This window comes from Pteropus medius, unplaced genomic scaffold (genome assembly GCF_902729225.1).
Source record: "Pteropus medius unplaced genomic scaffold, Ma_sr-lr_union100, whole genome shotgun sequence".
Lineage (NCBI taxonomy): Eukaryota > Metazoa > Chordata > Mammalia > Chiroptera > Pteropodidae > Pteropus > Pteropus medius.
This window is the reverse complement of record NW_024354875.1, coordinates 43340851-43367424: the sequence shown is the minus strand read 5'-3', so window position 1 is coordinate 43367424 and position 26574 is coordinate 43340851. Positions and strand designations below refer to the sequence as shown.

The window sequence follows — 26574 nt, the reverse complement described above, 5'->3', positions numbered from 1 at the left end:
ACACTGCAATCGCTGAAGTACTTAGAATAGTACCTGGAATAAAGTGGACACAGCTAATAAATAATAAACATTTGCTAATGTATTTATTATGTGTCCAAAGAGAGCTACTAATAAAATGCCAATAAAATTTTAAAAGAATGATCACCCTTTTGATGACCTCAAAGGAGGTAGCATCTGTGCTGTGCTCAGATGAATAAGTGAGATTTAATGTTATGTCATGTGTTCCCATAACAGTGAGGGGACATAGGCAGAGCATATTTTATAATCTGCAGTTTACAGATGACACTTTGCTATGAAAAAGCATGAAAGTGACCTAAGTTGGTTTCACTACATAGCAACATCACTGGGTTAGAAAGAATGTGCACCCAGCTTCCCAGCCAGTTGCATCTGTTTTGGCTTGCGTAGACCCTGCAGCTTCATGGACAGCCTGTTTAGTATGTTTGACCCTCATTTTGCATTATGAGCTATAAACAAAGTAACTAAAGTTCCTCCCCTGTAGCCTCTGAGTAAATGGCCATTGCGGACCCTGTGTTCAAGCATCTGCTTTGCAACTGTCATTGATGATGAGATTAAAACCTGGTGCAGAGCAGATGGACCATATCCTCATTCTGGCTGGCACACATTAGGCTCCCCTGCATCCTGGAGATGCTAACGCCAGCAGCAGGGTAAGGGAAGTGCAATCAACAGCTCAGAGAGCACCATTGCTATGGCAGGCAGTCTGCGACTCCATCTGGGGCAGCGTCGAGGGGAGTCATGCCTGGGCACCTGCAAAGCAGGGGCACCCAATAAATGCTCCATGAAAGAATCTGACATTTAGAAATTAACAAGACTTCAAAATAGTCATTATAATAAATATATTGTGAATTTCCTCTCTCTTATTTTACAGTTTGGCATTATTTTTCTTTTCCGTTACATATTGAGGGTGGGAAGCACCATTATCTTTTCAGCACCACCTTCTTTAAAACTTATAATATTTGAATTTTTGCTTAAAGATTAATGTGGAATGTGAAAATTCATCTTAGTATCTTAGGACTATTTTGTCTTTTGGTTTAAGTTATTTAATAATAAAAAATTTAAATCTTAACCTCAGTTGGACACACCTTTTTGTGTAAAGCAAATTTAAAAAAGTGTAAATGTTATACTGTGCTATTTTTGGTTTTACCCAAACTATTTCAAAAACTAATTAATTTACATCTACAACATAACTTCCTTCCAAGTTTCAACCAACACTGCTGTTAAAGCTAGAGGAACTCCTCAAAATTAGCCATATGCCTAAAATATCCTATTTCAAAATTTTAACTGCAGCTGATTCTGGGTGGTAATTTTTCTTTATTCTTTTGTTTTCCTACTAGTATTTGCTAAATTTCCTTCTGTAAGGAGGAAATAAATTTAAAGAGAAAAGAAAAACAAAGACACTGGCAAAAAAGTGTATAGGAACTAAGCAAGGCTGGGTACAAGGAGGTAAGGCATTGAAATTGGCTATTGTGCTATGACGATTTAAATAAGAAATATAATCTTTAAATGAAAATGTTTATAAACAAAATACTTCCTTAGAAATAAATAACAAATAGAAAAACATGCAAATATTGGCCATCAAATGAATGTTTATAAAAAAGATATTTAGGATTTACTTTTTTTACTGTTTATACCATTTTCTAAACAACATATCATCTAATAATTTGACTTACCGATAATTAGGATGTGCACCAGTTGAAATTCTGGACTTTATAACCTTGGATAATTTCTTTAATCCCATAAGTTCAATGAAAATTGGAAGTTATGAGACCTTCCAATTTTACATACCTTAATTACTCAGGTATGTAAATTGAGATACCTAGCAGTTTCTCTGGGTCTGCATTAACCCTGAGTCTGAATGAGCTTTAACATATTTTTAAAGAAAACCTGCAAGCTTGAACAAAGAAACTAGGAATGAATTATAGTGAGTGATGCTCTTTAATTCTCATTTCTTACCCCTATGATATCAATGTTTTAAGACTGTTTCCCGTGGTATTAGGGTACTATTACATATTCTGCTCAGGCCATCATCTAAAACAACCAAGAGATGTCCAATATTCTGTTTTTAAAAACACAGAAGAAATAAAATTATCTTCATCTTATACAATGCCATTTCCCATAATTTTTTCGTAATAGATACTATTTACCTGATTCAACATTTGCTTACAGTCTATCAATGCCCTATTAGTTCTAGTTTCGATTCTGCAAAACAAAAGATAGTTCTTTATGTGAGAAAGAGAGCTGTTGAATGGCAAATATAGCTAATATGGCTTATCATTTTACCTGTTAGTGCCCAATACAGGCCACCTGTGTCACTAATCTGCTAAACTAATCCAGCGAATCTATGAAGAGTAGGATGTGTTACATCAGCATAGCCCAACAGACAGTTTCACATTCCTTATATTCAACAAATATTCTTATTGAGAGTGTACTAGTACTGAGAAATGTACCAAGCACTAGAGATAGCTGTACAAATAAAAAACATCCGTAATATCATGTGTTGAAACTCTGGTTGACGGATACATACAATAAACAAATAAACAAATACATAAAGTAATTTTACTGTGAGGACTATACAGAAAAAAATTTAATGATAGAAAGTAATTGGGGAAAAGAGGAAAAGCAAGTAAGACTCTTAGAAAGAGTGGTGATTTAAAACCTTCCTGAGGACATAATATTGAGCTGAACACACACACACACACACACACACAAATGAGATGGATTCAACCAAGCCAAGAGCTGGGAGCAGAGCATTCCAGGAAGAGAGAACAGTACATGCAAAGGGCCCTGACGAGACTTGGCATGTCCAATGTGGCTGGATGGGGAAGAGATCAGGAAGGGCCTATAGAAAGTTCAAGAGGAATGTAAGTCCATTAGCACATTTAAAGCAAGGAGAGGCCTAGTCTAATTTCCCCTTTTAAAAAAGCTCTCTAACTGTGTTAAGGTATAGATGGTAAGGAGAAAATCTGGAAGCAGAGACACCAGCAATTAGACTATTACTGAGGCGAAGATGAAAAAAATGTTGGTAGCTTAAACCAAAATTGTAGTAATGATAGCAAAGAGAAAAGAAATTATTAGAGAGATATATTGGAAATAAAAATAATAGAATATGGTGAATATCTGGATGTGGGAAAGCATGGTAAAGTAGAGAAAAGAATCAAAATTAGTATTAAATTTTTGTCTATAGAAACTGGAGTGTGGAGTTCAAGAGATAAGTCTAGAGATAGAAATTTGGGAGTCACTTAGCTATAGATGGTATTTAAAGCCATGGAACTTGATGAGGTCATTTGGGAAGCATAGATCATGAAGATTAGTTGCTTCAACATCTGGAGACTGAGGAACCACCTAAGGGGCCTAAGAAGAAACAATTAGAAAGATAGAAAGAAAACCAAGAGAGTATGGCGTTATGAAAGCCAAAAGAGGAGAGTTGCTCAGGAAATTAATCAACAACATCGAATGCTGATACAAGTTCAGATGAATTTAGAATAAAGGCCTATACATTGTATCTGGTACCTTAGAAATCATTACTGACCTTGACAAGAAGTTTTAGGGAGTGGGGATCAACATTCAATCGGGGTATATGAAGAGTGAATGGAAAATGAGGAAAAAAGATAGTATGTATATCCAACTCATTTCAAAAGTTTTGCTGTGAAGATAAGTAGAAAGATGATCATCAGGTACTAATGGGAGATGCAAAATCTAGGGAAGAAAACTTTTTAATATGAAAGATTCTAGATCTCATTAATTCGAATGATCATTAAAGAGGAAGAGAGGTGGAGACTAACTGAAGGAGAGAAATCTTTAGGAATATAGTAGAAAACAGAATCCTGAGTGAGAATAAAGGGGAAAATCTTAGATGGGAGCAGAGGCATGCATTCCATGAGGAAAAGCAGGAAAAGTGGGAACAGATGCCAGTAGATCTCTATAGATCTGTGGTGGAAAAGGCAAAATCATTAGTTAGAGAACTGAGAGCTATGGGAGGTTTGACAAGAGAGGTGAAAATATGAACTAATTGTTTTAAAGAGAGAAATTGAACTCACTAGGAAATCGTAGATGGTGGTTGAATGCCACTTGAAACATACAGTCATTATTTAATGTGAAACCAGTAAGTCAGGTTTTGCAATTTTCTTCAGTAAAGTTTGGCTGCCACTGTACAGAAACCTAAAAGATAAATAGATGAATGACCCAAGATTGAGGTTTAGTCTAACAAATACAACGAAGGGAAAATGAAGCAAAGGAGTTAAGGGTGTCTGTAAGTGAGGGATATAGTGAAAGACCTGAAATCAATTTTGGTAATGCCAGAAGTAAAGAGATGAGAGGTTGATGGACAATGCTAAGTGTCAGTGCCATTGGGTTGGGGGATTCGATGAGATTTAAAAAAAAAAAAAAAAAAGTTGCAGAGAGAATAAATAAGCTTCAAAATAGTGCTTATTGACCAAGGAGTAGGATACTCAAAATCAAGATTTCTAAGATAGTGCAGTTGCTGGTGCTGATAAAATTTAGAGTGTGACCATATGAGTCAGTGGCTGAGGTGGAGAGGAAGATGGGATCCTATCTTTTGATCCTCAGCAATTTCTTGTAAGGGAATCAAACTAAAAACACCACTGCAGAGTAGCCGAACAAATCACCAATGTGGAAGGAGAAAACTGTGGGTCATGTTACACTTCTGCCATTTTCTAGTGGCATGACTTGAAAACCTCTTAGTGCCTCAGTTTCATAATATAAGAAGTGGAGACTAATAATAACTAAGTCATCACTCACAGGTTATTGTCATTTTTAAACAGAGAGACATATATCAAACTCATTTTAAAATAGGAAACCACTATAAAATGCAAATCATTATTTAAATTATTTTATACATAAAGAAACCAAGGCTCAAGAAAACTAAATGGCCAAAAGTAGAGAGTAAATGATGGAGCCAGAATTAAATGCCCATTATTTGATTCAAAGTTCAGTGCTCTTTCCATTACACCATTTACCATTTTGCCAATCAAACACAAAATCTAACTCTCATTTGTTAAAAATGAATGATTTTGTATATTTTGATCCTTGTGCAAATAAACTCATTATAATAAGAGGCATGGTGGCACACCAAATTATAAACTGATTTTTCATGAATCGTCACCCAAAAAGCTGACATTCTTAATACCTTACTAATACAACATATTAACTCCTAGTGTCAAAGAATGAGGATCAGAACAACTAATTATTTTTAGTATTAATGCTCAATGCAGATCACCATAAGACTGATGTGAATGCAAAAGCAATCCATGATATGAAGCTGGGAGAGTTTCTGGGTTTGCATTGCCAGAATGCACACATTAAAACTAAACTTTACAAAAATAAATAAATAAAAATTTCTATCCTGGCCCAGAGCATTGTATTAGCCACAGGATAAAATGAAAGTAGAAGCAAAGGGTGTTTAAATAGTAATTTAATTCACTCATATAACTGAACCTGTATAAGTAAACTGTAATACTTCGTGTGATCCTATAAAAACCAACCAAGAAAAACAATAAACTAAATTTAGAACAGTGAGAAAAAGAAATAGCATATTTATCACTCTTTGTTCACATCCACAATGAAGAATATAGTATAGGAATTCTAACTAAATTACAGTGTGACTACACCCAACTAAAATCATACTCTACTGCTCATAAATTATACTTTGCTAATCAAGTAATAGTGGTTGTGCTCTCTTGTAAGATAGACACTGAAAAAATGATCATCCCAGAATGTGAGACTAGGCATTGACCACTAGAGTCCACTCTTTTCTAGAGGGCACATCTGTGGCTCCTACATCATAGAATAAAGAAGCCGAGCATCTGCCAACTACTCTAGCCCCACTCCTTAAGAGACGGGGTGAGAGGAGACATGTCACAGCCTTGCTCGTTTTCTGTTTCATGAAATAAAACCACCTGCCATTTCTTGTTGACTTTTCACATAAAATAAAACCGCCTCCCATTTTTTGTTGGCTTTTCACATTCTATTTTTTTTTTCTAAAGGGAACATGAGAGGAGATAAGGACATTTACTTTAGTAAACATGATTCAGCTTGCCTCCTACACAACCTGTCGCCAGTTCTCCTCCCACCGCCCCACCTACTTCCTCTTTAGCAAATTCCAGTCGGGCTTCTAGATCAGCTCTGATAGAATCTGTCTGGTTGTGTGTCTTTGTGTGTGTGCGTGTGTGTGTATTTAGAGGTCAGGGCTGAAGCTGTGTCCTTTCTGGTTTTGCACAAGGCGATGCTTTTATTAATCACTTGTTTGTTTTCTAGCCCCGGAATCCCTCAAAAACTGCTATTCTAGACCTCCTCTCAGCTATGTTTCCCTCACGTTTTAACTAAATGCCCTTTCTTCTAATTCTATTGAGAATATGACAATGCTAAGACACAAACTATCCTATCTTTCCTTCTCTAAATATTCTATTCTATATTCTGCCATCCTCTGTCCCCTGCTCCCTCCTTTATTCTTGATCTAAGATCTTCATTCTCCAACACACTATCCCTACAATACACCTAATGTTTTTCTTTCTCTCCACATCTTCCTCTGTATATCACTCCTCTCTGCCTTTCAAAACTTTATTGAAACAAAGATTCATCTCAAATCCCACCTCTTATATAAAAGTTCTCACCTCCCCAGGGGAAAAAAAAAAAAAAGAGAGACATCTCTCTCCTCTAGATTCCTATGAAAAGTATTTTTTGTACATGTGATTTGGCAATTAATTTCACTGCCTTGCAACAACTGCATTATTACGTTGAATTGTTTTAGTTCATGTTTTGTTATTCAATTTTATTTTATTTTCATATTTTATTTTATTTCTGCCATCTCTTTCCACGTGTTGTCAAAAGAAACACAAACCAAACTCTTAAAAAGTGATTATTTGTGTAAAACTCTTGAAGAAATGCCAAAGGCAAGAACTTATTATATAAGGATCCAGTGCCTCAAACATCCTCTTCATTCATCTATAAGCCCTGTGAATAAAACTGGGGCTTAGGTCTTGTTTTCTGATTTAGGGTATGGTGCCACAGCTATGACTGCTGTTCCCCCATCCACTTTCTCTCTCTCTTCATCCACAAAATTTCAGTCAAGACCAACCTGACGTCAACAACCCCATACCTGAGGCCATATACAAATCTGTGCCTCTTTAGCCCTGAAATGGAGCACCCCTTATCCTCACACACTCCACACTGGGCCTATCCACTTGAAAGGACTTTTTTCCAGACACCACAGGCTGCACTGTCCACATTCAATTTGGCTGATGTCCAGTCTGGCTCTTGCTAAGTCTCTTTTCCCAGGAATGCTAGCTTTCTCCATTATCCATTGCACACAGATAAAAAAATTAAGTACAGACAGATCTCCCCAGAACAATTTATTCAAAGATTCTTTCAGCAACTCTGCCCTGGATCTCAAACATTGATACTCTGTCCATCTGCTTCCTCAGTACTATGACAGCTTCTCTCCTAAATTGCTTCCCTCTATCCCGGTGGCTGCCTTGGCTAATGAATTTCTGCCTGACCCTACCTCTTCACCAACTCCATAAGACTGAGATCATCACAAACATCCCAGCACAGGACACTTACCACCATGTTGCGATCTTGCAAATGGCAGGACCTTTAAGAATTTTGAAGCTATAAAATGATGAGAGCAGTTTAAAGACCACACGCTGCACTCTGAACAGTGAGCTCAAATCAAAGAAGAAATGTAGAAATGGTCTGAAAAAAATGTATATTGGTATCTTGTTTTGTTTTCTGTAATATCCATTATTGAAAGTCAAATTTGACAAAATTTTCTTAACTGGCAAGACGAGTCAGAAAACAGAATGAAAAGCACTGAGGAAGGCATGACTTTTAAAAGGTCAAGAAGCATTGTTCTCAGGATACCTGCTTTGCCATTTCACTTCTCTAAAGGAGCTCTGCCTTCACTAGGGAGAGGCAATGAGCATTTACTTCTCGGGTAGCAGATCTGCATTTTCTCCTCGCTTATCCACTGACCTGTGTCTTAATTCCCCTCATATGAATTAGGAGAATAATTTTAAAAAGCCCTATCTCTAGCTCACAAAGCAAATAAAAAAGCTAAGCCAACTCATCAATTCAGTGTTTCTAATTTTCACACATTTCTCTTATTTTTGCATGAGTGAAACCTGAAAGAGAGGATGCCCAATGATGTACTAACATTGAACACCGAAGTGACAGCAATATCCAGAATTACCTAGAGGGACTGCCTAATGTTCAAAGTAAAACAAATCCAACAAACACCAGCAAGGAAGAAAAGTTACATCTGTGAACATTAAGCAGACTCACAGGATAATGTTGAAATGTAGCCTGCAACTTGCAGTGTAAAGACATCTTCAGTTTTCCAAACTGATTCCATCAGTTTTCCCAGTATGCCTTCCTTAACTGACCTTATCAATTTAGCTTCTCACTCCTGGTATGCAAGGTCTCTAAATTACCTTGAATTCATTGAAATTATTTGATTTTCTGGCCATTATTTTTCCATTAAAGTATATAGCATATAAATGCATCTTCAGGCTCACAGCAGTACAGAATGCTTGCAGTGCTCAATGAAAGTGCTTTGGATCATGTCATGGTTTGTCCCTGCATGATCGGTTCTTATACCAGTTCGGGATGATACAGGAAAGACCAGTGCCTCCCTGCTGGGGTGGGATAGAAATGGGTTGGACCCAGCTGAAGACCGTGAAAAATGGTGCAGTTTGTACAAGACACGAGATTCAGTACGTGGTGAAAACAGTAACTATGAAGAGAGGCATCAAATCCAACCACTGGGATATCCCAAAAGGTGAACAGAGCATTTGAATTGCAAATTCATAGTTAGTAAAAATGCTCAGAAATACGGGTAGAAAGTACAGAAACACTTGCTTTGGTAAAAACGTTGATTCTTCCCATATTCATCCAAAAATTCGAAGAAATTCCAATCAAAATCCTAAGATTTTTAAAACATAAATTTGACAAGTTGTTTCTAAAGTTCATCCAGAAGAATAAATGCTGAATAAGAGCCAAGAAATTTTTGGTGAGAAAATAAAACAATGACCAGTTCTCTCATATACCATAAAGCTATAGTAATTAAAACTTTGTTGCTGCCAGAATAAGTATGGACCAGAATATGTTTAGAAACAGATCCACATGTTATACAGGAATTCAGTCTCTGATAAAATTAGCATTTAACATTTAAAAAGTCAGTGAATTTTACAATTTATTGTCCAAATCAAGACATTTTGAGAGTAAAAAGAAGTACCAATGGGATGCTGAAACAATAGCCAAAAACTGGACTGTCCTAAGCAAACTCAGACATATGGTTATGTAGTTATGATAGGGTTGTCCCTGCAAAATCATTAACAGCTCCCCATTTTACTACTGGTCTGAGCTCTAAGTTCTGTGGTTACCCCAGTTATAGAGTCCTGGTCACCAGGCAGGTATTCAAGAACCAAGCTTCAGGCTCTGAGAGAGGCCGTGACAAAAAGGTCCCTAGTTCTCAGACATGACCAGACGATAATACTTAAGTTACATCTGTAGGAATCTGGGTAAAGCAATCAAGGCAGAAATCTGGTTTTAATAACTTAAAAATACAAGAAGCCTCAAGTTAATCTGGATACTGAGTGCCAAGTTCTGATCAGGAGAGGCTGCCTCAAGTCAGGAGGGGCCAGAAGGGAGAGACCAAGTATGGCATCATGCAGGGGCCAGGAACCAGGCAGGGCCTAGCACAGTTTTTACTTAATTATTTTTATTTTTTGTATAATTATCCCAAAATTTTAGTATAATTTTTTAGACAAATTGATCATTATTTTTATCAACATAAAAAAAAAAAACCACCATAAAATGGTCCTCAGTATAAAAGTTCCAGAGGTTAAAATAAAAATATGTTAAAGTGTTGCAGAGGGCTACCAAGCGCTCCAGTAGAATTCATATATATTTTATTATCACTGAAATGATATAAAACATTCATCGCTAGATAATTTACATGCATTATCTCCTTTAAACACAGCCACCACTTCGAGTAGGTTTTATTAGCTTCATCTAACAGAGGAAGCTGAGGCTTCCAGGAAAGATAGTTCACGCCATGACTAAGTGGCAGAGTCAGAACACGGGTCTGTTTGGCTCTTAGCCTTTACGTCTTGTTGGTAATCAGTATTACTCTTTCGATAAATGAATAGAGATGCCTATAAACACAGGGTTAAGTCCAACAGACACTCTTGGGAAAAACAGTTGCACAAAATCTAGTCAGAGATTTTAAGAGCATACATACTCATGAAATTATAATTATGTTTTGCTTGATAATTTAATCTGTGTTTACCTGATTACAGTGAAATCACACATTAATATTAGAATCATCCTTGTCTCCTTTTTTTCTCACACACCCTGCAATCAACACTCAGGAAATCCTGTCTGCTCTACCTTCAAAATACATTCAGAACCTCCAAGGTACCTAATCACTACCTGACATAATATATGTATAGTCTTATTTATCTTTATCTCTTTATTTCCACTTAGATATATTATGTTGACTCCTAAGAAATTGCCATTTGTGTGGATCAAAAATGGTCAAATACCAGCAATTTCATATGGCTTAATTTAGTATCTTTATGAGGATCTGTTTTAATCTCTGCTAAATTTCCTTATGCAATAACAATGCCTTGCATATAACAGGTGCTCAATTAATACTCATTGAAAAAATTACTGATTTGAAAACTAGAGCATACAGGTATAGTCAGGTGTCTTACCTGACTGGTAGTAATCACTTTCCATCTCAGCTTAGTTTGGTCCTCAGTTACCATCTCATGCTCCCAATCAGGGCATTAGTCTGACCTGAACTGCCCTCATGGTTTTTTGGTACTCAAAGCCAGTGGCAGCCACACCACTTGCCTCTGTCACTTCAAAGACTTCAGAGCACTGAGCTCCATTGTCAGTTTCAGACAGAGAAGCTATCCATCACTTTGCTGCTGATTCCCCTTACATATTCTGTACTTTCAAAAGGGAAACCTGGCATAGGCAGGGCATCTTAGGGCCCCAGGCAGACTTCCAGTGCAAGTACTAATGACTGCTCTTCTGAGTTAGGAGTAGAACAAGGAGAAAAGGCCTAGAGTCCCTGCCCTCTTCTCCCTTTGCTCAAGGCTGGGAGATTTCTGATTTCCAGTCTTAATACTTACTAAACACATTTTATTTCCTATTCGTTATTCTCTGTCTGGCAATTTATTCCTCTTTCATTGCTTTCTCACTAATCAATATGACCTTTACATATTTGCATGGATGACTTCTTTATATCAATTAGTGCTAAATAATTTCAAGTTTGCTTTTTTCCCTCCTTTTTGAATTTGAGCCCAGAATAATCAAATAGGATTTATCCCTTTGTTCAGCCAATTTTACTTTTAACAAGACACACACATACTCAGAACATGATCATTGCTGGAATGTAGTGAGAAGAATATGCACGTCTTGGAAATTACCATACATGCATGTTCATTGACTCTTCCTCCTCCCTCTTCCCACTATCCCACACTCCAGGTCAATGTCCCCTTTTGGGACTCTAGAGATTCACTAGGTACATTCTTCTGAGAGTTTATGATACTTAATCTTCATTAATGAAGTGATTACATTAAGTAAGGATTTCCCCATTCGCCAGTTCTCATTTACAGAAAAACAATCATTACCTCTTCACTTCAGACACAGAGCAAATGTTCAGTCTGCCCTTATTCAAAAATATTAACGTTTTTTTAGGGCAAGGTTTTCTGCTTCAGTTATAGTCCTAGCTTTCATTGCTATACTTTTTTTCAGACTAAGCCTTGGGAAGGTAGGGTGAAAGAAATAGGATGAGCAGAATAAGAAACAGATCTACAGAGCACCTACTATGTATGTGCTTTCAGACTGCTATAACAGAATACCACAGACTGGATGGCTTAAAAACAACAGAAATTTATTTCTCACATTTCTGGACACTGGGAAGTCCAAGCTCAAGGTGAGGGAGTTCCCTGGGGTCTCTTTTATAAGGGCACTAATCCCATTCTTGAGGCTCTACCTTATGACCTAATCACATTCCAAAGGTCTTACCTACAAATACCATCACCTTGGGGGTTAGGATTTCAGCTTTTGAACTTTAGGGGGACACAAACATTTAGTCCACAACAATGTCCCAGGTCCCTCTCCCATGGATCACCTTGTTTCTATTTCACAGTCTTGGGGAATCAATTATATCTGGAGGGGTTGAGCAAGGAAAGACCTGGGGTTCAGGGAACCAGACAGTCTGAGATGGTGGCTCTGGGAGAAGTTATACAGAGAGGAGCTCTCACTGCTATGGTTCTGTAAGGCCTCTGCTCTCATTCATATTCCAGGAGAGATGTGGGTGTACCGGGCCAGATCTGTGTCACTGACACTGGGGAAACCACACACTGGTGGGGCACAGCTCTGGATGGGAATGGAGAAGTAGTTCTTGGCAATCACTTGGCTCGCCAAGAACTACTTCTAGAAGTGCGGAAACTTCCTTTTTCTCTATCTGAACTTGGAACAACTTTAACATCCTTCTCTCTTCCATTGTCACTGAGGATATATACAAAATGAGCAGACAGTATCATGTATATGCCATTTTAAAACATAGGGCAATTTTAAAGGTCAAATGTGTGTTCCTTCTATTGAGCATCTCAGTATTCCTTGTATCTTTGACCTTAATTTGACTAGAAGTTCTTCTGAAAGATAGCAAAGATTTCAACTTTCAGAGGCTAACAGGCTTCCCAAACCATCCCCATACAAATGAAGGTAGAGAACAGCTTTCTGAACCAGGCTCACTTTTATTTATGTCATGGAATATTTGCAGCCTGATTCCAGAAACGCTACCAAAGTTCAGTCATATCACAGCATCTTTGGGTCAAGAACTAATATGTGATTCACGTAAGAATAAGAACGGACACTATGAATAATGGTCAGCAATTTACCAATTTGTCTCCAATTCACTAAGATCATTACTTTGCTTAAGCACTTGATTTCTTTTAAGACTTCCCATATTCCTAATACTGGCCAAAAATACAAAATTAACCCTTACATCTAGTGTGGTATCTGATACCTCTATGTTTCTAATGAATATATATAAATGAATGCATCAATAAATGTAAAGACCATAGAACTGTTTAAAAGATAAAGAGTATTTTTTAGAGAAAATTCCGATGAGGAATGAATGACCTAACACTTATATGCTAGATAAAATAGATTTTTAACTCTTATTCTATTAGAACCTAAATTTTCATTATCTTCACACTAACAACATTAGATTCTTAAAACAGGAATTCTCTTTCTTGAGAAATAATCATTTTCCATCATCAGATATACCATTTATACCAAATGGTCACCCTGCTAGAGTATTTGGGGAACATTTTGAAATGATGAATATGGCTCTTGTCAAACATGTTTTTCCTTAGGCAAATGCAAATTCATTTACAACTGACAAGGCAATAAAGAAAATTAGAATCATTTTGCTTGAGTTTTGACACAGGAAGAAATCAAAGGCAGTTTAGGGACTTTCTCCTCAGGGGCTCCCAAACAAAAGGCCAACTTCAGCATGCTGTCTACACCTGGACCGTTTTTCTGAGTTCCTGCATGCACTTACTATCTGCAGCCCTCTCCCTTGGATATCTCGTTTGGCATTTTCTTTATTCTTTCCAACCATGCTCCACCTTCCCCCACAATTCCATCTATGCACCCCTGCCGCGAAGTACTGCTCCTTTGACTATATTCCCCACTGATGTTAGTGATGGCCATCCACCCACCGAGTTGCCAAAGAGGAACCTGGAAATCCTTTTAAAATCTTTTCACCACCTTCTCTCTCTTTAATCTAATCAGTCCCTAAATCCTGACCTCACACCTTTCAAACACTGCCTAGATCTCTTCATTTTTTTGTCATCCCTACTACCTTCAGATATTGCTTGAATTGTTGCCATCACCATCTAATTCCTGCTTATCATTTCATCCTGCTCTAATTTATCCTCAACACTATCTTCATAGCAATATTTTAAATATGTAAATATGATCATGTGGCTTGGTTCCTTGCTTTAAAATATATGATAGATTTCAACATAAAAAAAATTTTTTTTAATGTAGAGTAGGACTTCATCATCTTAAGGATAAAGCTTAGGACCTCTGCATGGCCTTTGCAAGGCAGGTGTGCAATTTCAAGAGTTGAACCTTTATTTTCAATTCCTTGTACATACCACAGTCAACCATATCAGCCAGGAATGTTAACTCAATCTCAGGATGCTTAAATAGGAGGAGGCGATGGTTTTGCCATCCTCAACACTAATTAGATGACACTAGAAACACTATATTCAGAAAAATAGAATTGTACAGTGTTTAAGAGTGTAGACTCTGAATGCAAGCTGCCACCGTTCATATCCTGGCTCTTCTATCTACCAGCTCTGTGGCTTTGAGCAAATTATTTAATGTCCCTATGCTTTTGTTTCCCCATCAGTAAGATAGGAGTGATAAGAGTACCTATCTCATAGAGGTTTTGTAGCAACTAAATTAATTAAAATTTATACAGCACTATTAAATAAATTTTAGCAATATTATGCTCATCATATTTTAGGAGAGACATTAACCAATGGAGCATAGCCTGAGGAAATGACTAGAATAAGAAAAGAAACTGAGATATGTGATGTGAAGAACAATGGGATAATGTGCAGTTCATAGTGAAGGAGTGTTGACAGGATATGACACCTATACTGGGACATGTGGAAAGCAATCCAGGATGTCAAACCAGGAGCAACACTGGAACTCTAAGGCAGACTCCAGTTCAGATTATGGTAACACTTTCCATCAAACAGAAATGTCCAACTATGAGAGGGGTTGTCTCCAGAGAAAGTAGACTCCCCACCGCTGGAATTGTTTAATCAAGAGCTAGATAACTAGTCGTTTAAAGTACTCTAAAGGGATAAAAGTATCAGATACAGGGTCTTATGAGTCTCAGATGACAAAGGGCTTAATCTATCAGTTAACAGTAATTAGATATTTATAGTAATTGATTATTTTTGGTAAATTTTATGAAGTATAAATATTTATGTTACTAATACACACCAGCTTAGGTTAATTTGTCATCTAGTTTTCCTCAATAAACCTGTTTACCAAAGCTAGGTAATCTCAAAAACTAGGATATACCACAGCATCTGAAACCATCCCTCTGGCCACATGATTTATGATAGGCAATTCGAGTCAAATGTCCTCAAGTAGCAGCCATCCCTGGCTATTGCATTTCCTTTTGTTTCTTACAGAAGCTCCTTGAAAGAAATAATAACCATTTTCCTCCTCTACAATTTGCTTGTAGTGTTTAATTTCATTCATTGACATATTTTGAAAGCAGTAATGCAAAAGTGAGTTTTAAAAGAGCTCTATTTTGACCTTATGTATCAGTTTAAATAAAACAAGAAAGCTCAGGAACAAAGAAATGGGTAATCTTTTGACCTTGATAAAACTGAAGCTTTGAGATAAATCCATTAACAAGAGCTACTCAGTTCAGTTTCTTCAATGTGCCAATAGTAATTCAATTTTTTTGTTTGGTTGGTTTTTAATTCCTTTTTAAAAATAAAGAAACAGGCTAAGGTATGTTTAATTGCCAACTCAGAGCCACATGGTCAATCAGGGGGAAAGCAGAGAGTCACATACAGTGACCGATAAAGTGCACATATCTCCAAGCCTGTCTCAGTTGTGCTGTGGCCCCTTCCTCACTTGCTCCAGACTCACTCCCTGCATCACAGAGCCAAGTATGTCTCAAATCTAGAGAGTAAGGGAGAGCCAACATGTCCTTCTCCATGGTCCTGAACCACCTTCAGTACTTGGGAACACACTGAGTCCAGTCTTTGAATCAGAATACTTTGTACTTGCACTTCATTCTTTGAACTGAATTTGTCCACTGGTTCTGGACTACGCAGTTAGGTTGTGCCTCCCAGTAGCTTTAGCACTCTTGAATCCAACTTCTAGCACCTGCCACTGGACTCTTCCTTGCCACCACCATGAGAGGAGTGTTATATTTAATCATTAGTTTTCAGCTTGAGTGACATGACACTGCTGTGACTGGATGTGAAGGATACAGCATTAAAGCTGGTGCATAACCAGGAGCCTATGCTACAGCCTGATCATCAGAACTTGGTAATGCTCATAGGGTAGAGACCAAGAAAATGTGTGTCATAAAAAGGAAAGGATTGAGAATCACTCCTTTAAAAGAGAGCCTCATTTTGTATTGTTATTTGAGGAGCAAAAGGAAAGTACAATGATAAATCCCACTGCACCAATTATTAACTTCTTCCAGACTTGGTTTCCACAGCTCTTCACACTACGGCTACACAACATGGACCCTCCATTTCAAGAAGTTCCAGCCTCCAACCCAACCTTACATACTATGCTCACATCAGGGAGCCTACTCGATTGTTTTTCCCAGAAAGTCTTCCTAATATTCTTCTTCTTCTTTGGCTATCAATTCCCCTCTCCTCCAGGAAGCCTTCCCTACGTTCACACTTATTTCATCTTCCTTGAAGTATAGCACTTGAATATTGTGAAATCTATCTTGGGTTTACCTACAAATAATAGAAAGTCAGTGATGGGTGTTAAGTAAGAAAGTAACCTGACAAAATGTATTCTTTAGAAAAAAAAATAACAGGAGAAGAATTGTACTGGAATAAAGATTAAAAATAGGAGAGAACATGATTTTTTTCAGTATATAAATCAAAATCCAAATAAAATTCACACATAACGATTAGTCAATAATATCTTTTTAAGTCTCGTTTAACCTATAGATAGATTCCTTCTGTATCATATCTTAGCAATTACTTTGTAAACACTCCAGGTTGTCTTTCCTGTAAGTTTTTCACAGTCTTAATTTTGCTGATGGCATCCCCATAGCGTTTTATAACATATCTTCTGTCCTCTTTCTTTTCTATAAATTATTCATTGGCTTTAGGGGATTGATCAGATTCAGGTTTGGGTTTGGGGACAAGACTAATTTATAATTGATATTGTGATTATCTCTCTTTTTTGATGATAATAATCATTAATGATCAAGGTCTAGGTACATTAACTTCTTAAGAGTTGGCAAATAATGAGGGTTTAATTCTAATATCCTATCTTTATTAATTAGGTGAAATACTTCTATAAAAAGAAATTTTATTTCACCTACTATCTGGTTTCTCAGTGCTTTAGTTAATATGGGAAATGTAGGACAAATGATTGATGCCTTCGCTATACTTACCTGTTTTCAATGTAATAAGTTCATTCCCTAGCATCTTCTACTGGTGATTAATTAATTTTTAATAATACTATGAAGTCATAAGTTAAACATATTTGCTGTATATTTTATCCATTTTAGTTGTTATCTTGATTGATACTCAGATTGTTCTTTGCTCCATCTTCAAGTCAGCCCCTGAATCCTTTTGATCTTGATAGTCTTTGATAGGTCATTTGCTATTTGGTATAATTCACCCTGCATATTTCCTGCTCTAGATCTGAAACCAATGTTTTCCCTACAGAAATTTCATTCCTTTTAGAAAAGAATGCTGGCATTTTTGCCAGCAATCTTGACCTACTCTGAACACCTATTATATCCCTGTACTTTACCCCAACCCTACACCTCTAAAATGACTTCGAGATGGAATGAGGGATTGGATTGTCCTCATGAATGTGATGACAGACAGGTTTAGGCTCAAAGGTGGCTGAAAGTCAGAAATGTCTATGATATAAATTACTTGGTAATAATAAAATAATAGTATTACAATTTTAAATGGCTATTTTGACACAGCCATATCAAAATATCTCTCTGTAAGGCAAGCCAATCAGTTAGGAGGCTGTTTGAGTAATCTAGGACAGGCAGCATGATAGCCACTGAAATCAAACTGACCTAGGTTTGAATCCCAGATCTGCCATTTAAATAGTTGCATGTCCTTGGGCAAATTATTTAATGTTTCTAAGCCTCAGCTTCATCATCCATAAAATGGAGTAGTAATAACACCTACCTGACAGGTTTGTCAATGTGATGCATATGAAACACAGGACCCATCACATGGCAAGTACTCAATAAATGAAGATGGTGATTATTTTTGATATTTTATTATTATTGCAAAAATTGATATAGTCAATTTGATATAGTCATATTGATATATGTCAGAGGGCATATTCTGAAACAGTCCAAAATGCTAGTCATTATCCACATGTGCCTATTGAGCATTTCAAATGTGGTTAGTCTGCATTGCTATGTGTTATAAGTATAAAACATACATTGAAGTTCAAAGCCTTTATTTTTTTAAAAAAGTGTATCTATTGCACCACTAATAATTTTTATTTTTATTATATGTTGAAATGAATTGGGAGTATATTAGGTTAAATGAAATATATTATAATTAATCTCACATGTTTCTTTTTATTTTTTTCAATGTGACTACTAGGAAAATTTTAATTACATATATGGTTCACATTATACTTCTATTGGACAGAGGTTCTCTAGAGATAATAAGAAATTATATGTAAGAATTTGGAGACTGAGTGGATGAGGCATGAAGAACAGGGTGATCACTTCATTCATTCTTATATACCTAATGTCTTCTAACATGAACCAATTCTTAATAAATCCTTCATAATAGATTGGTGTCCATTTTTTTTAAGAAAACAACCATATGCATTGCTGTTTTCTCCTTATGAAGAGGCAGGCCTGGGTCTGGATAGCAGATGTTGGACAAGGTAACCAACTCAGTTCCTTTTAAGGAGAGATTTACATTGATTAGTACTTATCATGTTCCAGACATTTAATATGTTTGTTGTAACTAGATATTACAAACTTCTTTTATACAGATAAGGAAATTGAGATTCAGAGAGGTTAATTAACTCATCCAATGTCACAAAGCAATGAAGGAATAAAAGTGAGAAGTAAAAGCAATCCCATTAGCCTGCTTGGTCCATGCTACATCTTTCCAATTTGGGTTACTATTTAGGGGTAGATGTGTGGCTTGACAAATAAATACGATTCCAAATTCTGCCATCTTCCTAGGTGATTTCTCTTAGTTCCTTGAGTTCTTAGTTCCTAATGTAGAACCCAAAATCCTATATGCTACAAAATGTAGGAGATCCAAGCTCTGTAAGCAAACCATTCCCAGGTATTTATTTTATGTATAGGGCTTCATCAGCAACTGAACCATCATGACATCAGACATTTCCAGACAATTGTGAAATCACAGATTTTTTTAAAAGAACTAAATATCTAGTTTAATATTTCCGAAGAGTCACCATAGAATCTAAGCAGTATGAATGGGTTTTTGTTCAACATATAGCCATCAAAAAAGAATAACTATTCTTTTGCTGTTTCTTTCCCTTTTATCTTTAAGTACAGCCTCTTCCCGAAGCAGAATTTAGAATTTAAAATATCTTTTCCTTTGCCTACTTAGTGCCTTTTGCACTTTGAAAATCTGCTTTTACAATTAGACTCATTTGCCTTTTACTTGCAGCCTTAGAAAAAAAAAAACAAACAAACTATCCAAGAAAACCAAAGAAACACTAAGTCTCAATATTGGCATGTGGCCTAGAATACCTCTGATAGTTCTTCCAGCTTTAAAATGCAGGTATTCAATGATTTCTCTGAGTTCTATCTCAAATCCCTTCAGTCAGGATAATGGTCTTAATTTAGCATATTAGGTATATTAGGATCTATATACAAAGAAATAGGTATATGTAAATAAATAGCTACCAATAATGTCAAATTCATTATTTTAATTAATCATCACAATAAATTTTAAAGGTTGCATTAATATTTCTACTTTATAGATAAGGAGGGAGACTCAGAGAAGTTGAGTAGCTTGCATCCAATGTAATATTGATAGCAAAAGAGCAAAAATGAAGCTTGAACTCAGTTTTCTCTGTTTCCTGTGCTCATAGTTTCTTATCACTTTTCTACTTGGCAGTAAAAGACATAGAAAAATCAAGGAAATCTTTGCCCCATTGGCAAAATGGACTGAACTACTCAATTTGAGGATGAGAACACTGAGTTAAGACTACTGATTTCCTCCAGGAGTAGAATTTTAGATGTATTATTATTAGTAATCAATTCAAAGCGCCAACTTGGAGAGGCTCTGGACAAATTTAATTATAGTTCACCTAACAAACTCTGGTTCACCTATAGTTTACCACAGTTGGATAGAGCAGGACATATAAACCATATTTTCTTGCCTCCAAAATATCTCCTTCACCAATCTGCCATAGCACCTAAAATTCCCACTATCACAGATTCCTTTGGGATATAGTGGTGGTTTAACAACTGGGTTAGACATGGGGCCGTGTGGGGATACATCATAGACAGTGGGAGAAATTATGTAGACAAGCCTGTTTGAATCCTGACAACACAACATGGTTTGTGCCCAAGATGTCCAGCTCTATAACAATGGCTTGGTCTATAGAAATCTTTTTCAAGGACCATTAGGGGACTTTCATGTCGCCTTCCCATTTGGTGCTTACTCTCTCCTCCCTCTGCTTTTTCTAGACTTCCCATAAGCCTTGCTGAATGCTTTATTTAAGAAATCAACATAATGTAAAATACAAAGAAATTATATCTAACCAAAAACAAATTAGAAGTCAAATAAGTCATAGGAATGGGCTTCGATTGCAATTTTCTAAAGTAGAACAAAATAAAAATTTCCAGATGAAAGGAACCTTAGCGACATCTTTTTTAATTCTCTCACATTACATATGAGGAATAGGTAGCCAGGAGGCAAAAATACCTAATTACAGACTAGTCAGTGACAGAGTTAGTGCTGCTTCCATTGCTTACTCTTTTCTCTACTCTTTTCTCCATGAAAAAGTAAAGATCACATTTACGAATGTCTATTGAATACATTTAACTGTGTGAACTTCTACACAGATTCTATTATTTTTCAAATCTAAAATATTTTTAACCTATTCCCAAGTGGTAATATTAATAGCATATACTTAATTCCTCCCATTTTACTTTTCGTATATTAACTCACATATATTCTATATAATGTCATATATATTTAGATAAATATATTAACATGCATATATTCATGTTATATATACTGTGTACTGACATAATATATATGACATTATTATATTATAATATCACAAAGCATAGTGCATATATTAACTCAATCTTCGCAAAAACTCTATGAGGAATATACTATTACTATCATCCTCATTTTAAAGAAGAGAAAACAGAGGTGGAAGAGTGTTAGAAACTTGCCCAAGATCACACAGACAATAAGGAGCAAAGTCTGAGTTGGGGTTCACTTGTCTTACTGTGCTTTACTTTTTTGCCTTTTTCTCATTCCTGCCATATTCTTCTACTAATCTTCATTTTCCCACTCTAACTTTGATGTGGTGAGGAATGTGGTACTCAATGAAGAAACAGGCTGAATGCTGCCACCATCATTTAGCACTCATTACGTGTTTGATATGGATTTTGGTACTTGGTTGCCTAGTGAAAAATTATGGGTTGAGAGCGGATGGGTTTTGGACATGCTTAGACTGAAATTCTGACTTTACCACTTAATAGCTATGTGACCTCAGACAATTTACTTACTTTTCTAAATATCAGTTTCCTCTTCTGTTAAATAGAGAGAGCTCTCATAAAGGTTAGTGTTAGAATTAAATGAACAGTCTAGAGAAGTACCTCATACCTTTATTATCATCTCTAGTTCTTCTCTGTAAAAAGCTTTTATTATAGTTTACCTCCCTTAAGTTTCAATTAAAACAGAAGTCAGAATTAAACCACATTCACCAAGAAGAGACTAATGGTTTCAGCATAAATCTGTTGTTTGTACCAGTCTAGGAGTCACACGTGAGTTATAAGCAGGTTTTCTCACACCATCTGTGTATGTGTGATGCCCAATCAAGGGAATGTTTAACAATTAAACTGGTTTTAAATATGTAGTATGGAAGGAATCAAACTGAGCATCGGTTGTGATTATCTGCTTGAAAAGCTCATTAAGAAATGAATTATGGAATAGTGGATTAATTAAGACCATGTAGAAATGTGCTTTCCATTTCTGTATAGAACTTTTTTTTTGATGAACCAAACAGATGGACTTGATGCATTGGTATGGCCAATTTAGGGAAAATTTTCCCTGATATTTCCTCCAAATGGAAAACACTAACATTTACTGAGGACTTACTCAATGCCATACATTATTTCAAATCATCTGTATGGCAATTCTTTATGATATCTATTATTACTCAAATTTTCATGATGAGGAAAATGAGTGTCAGGGAAGTTTAACAATATATTTAGGTTACATAATTACTATATTGTGGAGCTGGGATTTCAACCTGAAACTAATTCTAAAGTTCTTTCAACTAAGCTCTGAGATAGTCTTTTCTGATTGCTGTTATGACTGTAGATGTGATGCAAAATGTATTTCATTGCATGCAAAAGCATAACAGTCTTATATTAAAGACTCCCATCCACATTTGTCTGACTAGTTTGTCTCCTCCTCTAGATCAGAAGCTCCAGTAGAGTCATACCTATTGTGTTCACCAATATATCCCAACACCCAGGCTCAGTACTTGCCACATAGTTATATCTTCAATAAATATTTGTTGAATGAAGAAACAAATGCTGAATTAACGAAAAGAATAGCAGTTAGCGCCACAGTCATCCTTTCACAGGTGACAATACTGAGGAAAAAAAGAAGTGTTTTGCCTGCAGCTATACCATTACTAAGTGACAGAGCGAAGATTAGACGCCCAGAGCCTCTGAATTGCTGAGCTTAATAAACTAAGTCACCCACAGGCTAAAGAACAGGTATATTATTTAATTTAAGCTGCATCTTCCTGAAGCAGAAGTCAAACACATCATGATTATATGTACAACAATTGGCCTACATATGTGACAGAGGTCACAAGTGACTCCCACACCCTTCTCCAGACAAAAGAGTACATACATGTCAACACCACTGTTGGAAAGCAGCCTGCGATAAAAATTCAGAGAACCCGTTCTTTCTTATTTGATTCTGCCCAAAGAGACCATAGTGTTCGGCTATGTAATTCTCTACCTCTACAACCAGGCAGCAAAAAGAGCTATTTATTCAGTCTTCCAGGCATGGGACCAGGGGAGAAAGGTCTTTTACATTCCTGTTAAAAGGCATTTGTTAAAAGACTATTCGTGAGTACTTGTTAGTCTTCCAAATGAAATTAACATTTAAGGGGTAGGTAGAGAAATAGGGACTCAACAAAGAAATAGAAGGAACAGCTAGAGAATGAGAAAAAGAACCAAGAGAGCATTGTCCCATAAGTCAAGGTTGTATTTTTAGGAGAAGGAAATGACCAGTGATGTTGATATCAAATTCAGCAAGCTGAGAGGTTAAATAAGATGTGGAGAGACAAGTAACTACTGAATGTATCCAAGGGAAGTCATAGCACCCTTAGAAAAAGCAGTTCTGATATAATGCAAATATCAATTTGTTATTCTGACTCCTGCATGGACTGTGAAGCAAAAATGAATGGGTTGGCACCTACAGTACCCAGTACAGTGCTTGGCACATAGAAGGCAATAAATGTCAAATGGGCACTCAAATGAATTAATTAAAACAAGGTACAGTAGTTCATTTGGAAGAAAACATTCCAAAGACATTTAAAATTGATCTTAATAAAAAGTACCAGTGTTTTCTAAATTAAATCACTAGGTCTAAAATTATCACCATACATTTGGCTTCTTCCTCCAAAGGCCCTGAGGCAAAAACAACTCAATTCCTGTGGATAACATATAATTTGCCCTCTGCAAAGATAAAGTCTCGCGTACTAGATCTAGTCCTAAATTTCTGTGCTTAGAGTGACCTTTTTAAGTTGCTGCTATGATGTCATTACAATTTTATGCAAGATTAGGCATGTAATTATGTGTTAAATAGTCCCTCTGGCTCCTACTTGCTGTGTAATAAAGCAGAGTATATTAAGAGTATCCCATATGCATAGCTCAAGGCCACTAACACTAGAAAACTGCATCCACTTTGCTCTTTCTTGCCTCATGTCCCACTTGTCCTTGCAGCTGTCATCTCAAGGCCTTGGCACTGGTAGGAAGTAAAAAACCACTGCACAAAGTGGCACTCGTAGAGCTGTTACTTTCCAGCTGAAGCTTCTAGAGGGAGTCTCCATAAATAATTCAACTTATTTGTTATTCATTGGAGAAGACGTGGAGAAAAGGGAACGCTTGTGCACTGTTGGTGGAACTGCAAATTGGTACAGCCACTATGGAAAACAGTATGGAGATTTCCTCAAAAAAACTAAAAATAGAACTACATACAACCCAGCAATTCCAATTCTGAGTATTTATTTGAAAAAAACAAAAACACTAATTCGAAAAGACATATGCACCCCTATGTTCATTGCAGCATTATGTACAATAGCCAAGATATGGAAGCAACCTAGGTGTTCATCGATAGATGAATGGATAAAGAAGATGTGGTACATATGTACAATGGAATATTACTCAGCCATAAAAAATGAAATCTTACCATTTGTGACAATATGGATGGATCTAGAGGGTATTATGCTAAATGAAATAAATCAGACTGAGAAAGACGAATATCATACGATCTCACTTACATGTGGAATCTAAAAAACAAAATAAATAAACAACAAAACAAAAATAGACTCAGATACAGAGAACAAATTAGTGATTGGCAGAAGTGGGAGCTGGAAATCTGGGTGAAAAAGGTGAGAAGATTAAGACATATTAAAATAGTCACAGGGATGTAAAGTACAGCATAGGGAATATAGTCAATAATATTGTAATAACTATTTATAGTGTCAGGTGAGTCCTAGAGTAATTGGGGAGATCACTTTGTAAGTTACATAAATGTCAAACCATTATGCTATACAACTGAAACTAATATAAAATAATATTGAATGCCAATTGCAATTGAAAAATAAGTAAATAGATAAAATTCTGAGGGAAAAAAGTGGCACATTTATATAATGAAATATTACACAGCAATAAAAAAAGAATGAAACCTTGATATTTGTGACAATGTGAATAGACCTAGAGAGTATTATGCTAAATGAAATAAGTCAGACAAAGAAAGGCAAATATTGTGTGGTTTCACTTCTAAGTGAAATCTAAAAACAAACAAACATACAAACAAACAAACAAACAAAAAACCAGACCCACAGAGACCAAAGGAATGGTTGCCAGAGGTGAAAGGGGATATAGTCAATATTATTGTGATAAGTTTGCAGTGACAGATGATTAGTAGAATTAGTGGGATGATCACAACATAAACTATAAATGTCAAATCACTATATTATATACCTGAAACAAATATAATATCGTATAGCAAATATACTTAAATTTAAAAAAAGAATTCTACTTAATGAAATCATAACCTGAGCATTTGTAGCCGTGTTTCTCACCTTGCCTGCACAGCAGAACTCCTTGGGTGGCTTTTTATAAAAATACCAATGCCAGGGACCCACTTCCAGAAGTTTTCACTGGTCTGGCTTGAGAACCAGGCACCAGTATTTTCTAGAACTTCCCCCAGATGATTTTAATGTGCATCCAGGGTTTAGACGCACCTTCTTTATGCCCCTCTTGCTCAGGATGTTTATCAACTTAATGTGAATGAGGAAATACTTCAGATTTTATTATCTCAATATCTCAGAAGGCTGTTTTTCCTTTATTGAATGCCACTGACCCATAGGGGAAAAAAATCAATAGTCTCAATATACAAGTACATTTAAGCAACTTAATTGGATTTTTTTTTTTACAAAAAGATAGAATCTAATCCATTTATTTTTAAAATCAATAACAGGGGGGAAAGAAAGAAACTAATTTTTAATATGTGCCTACTATGTGCCTTAATCTACTTTAGGTACTTTTGCATCTATTATCTCATTTTTCTTTGAAGCAACTCAGAAAGGCAAGCGTTATTATCCCTATTTTTACAATTGAGGAAACTAAGACACAGAAATGTTAAATTGACTTGTCCAAAGTCACACCAGTGGTAAATGGCGATACCAAGAGGCAAACAAACAAACAGGCCCATCTGGCTCTCCTGCTCATCTTTTCATTAGGACATGCTTTTCTCTCTAAAGAAAACCTTATTAAATGATAAATCAGCAAGGAAAAGAAACTTTCTGTCCAAGTCAATGAATGTGACAGAGGGAGCAGGACAATCAGGAGAAGGGAAGAGAGAAGATAGGGAGGAAAAACAAGGAACAACGTGCCAAGCTAAGGGAAGGATTAGGAAGGAGACCCTGACTACACCCAGCAGTAGTGAGCCATACACAGGGGGCTAGCGTCAGTACCAATAGTGTTACTTTCCAATAGATACTTAGGTGGTCAAGACAGCAAACACAACCAGTGTGTCACGGTGTGTCCTATATTGTGTCTTAAAGGTGCATAAGATGCAGGCCTGCCCTGGAATGCCCACAGCCTCACAGGGCAGGCAGATCTGCATACAACCAGGATAAACTGTGCCTTACTCTAAAAGGGATGAGTACCAAGAATTGGGTACAGAGCTGAGGAAGCTGCTCTTGTGGGCCAGAGAAGGCTTCACATAAGAGATGACCACTGAAATGATCTGGGAA

General features: G+C 36.4%; 1 protein-coding gene across 2 annotated transcripts in view; it reads left to right on the top strand.

Annotated features, from left to right (window-relative positions):
• KCNMB2 (potassium calcium-activated channel subfamily M regulatory beta subunit 2) overlaps positions 1-26574 on the top strand; it is a 215129-nt gene that overhangs the window by 154308 nt on the left and 34247 nt on the right. The window contains exon 1 of one of the 2 annotated variants that reach the window (XM_039855413.1): positions 18711-18729. The exons of the other annotated variant lie outside the window; for it this stretch is intronic. The gene's annotated coding sequence lies outside the window, so the exon portion shown is untranslated. Of the gene's footprint in view, positions 1-18710; positions 18730-26574 lie in introns of those variants that run through there. 2 annotated transcript variants of the gene reach the window in all.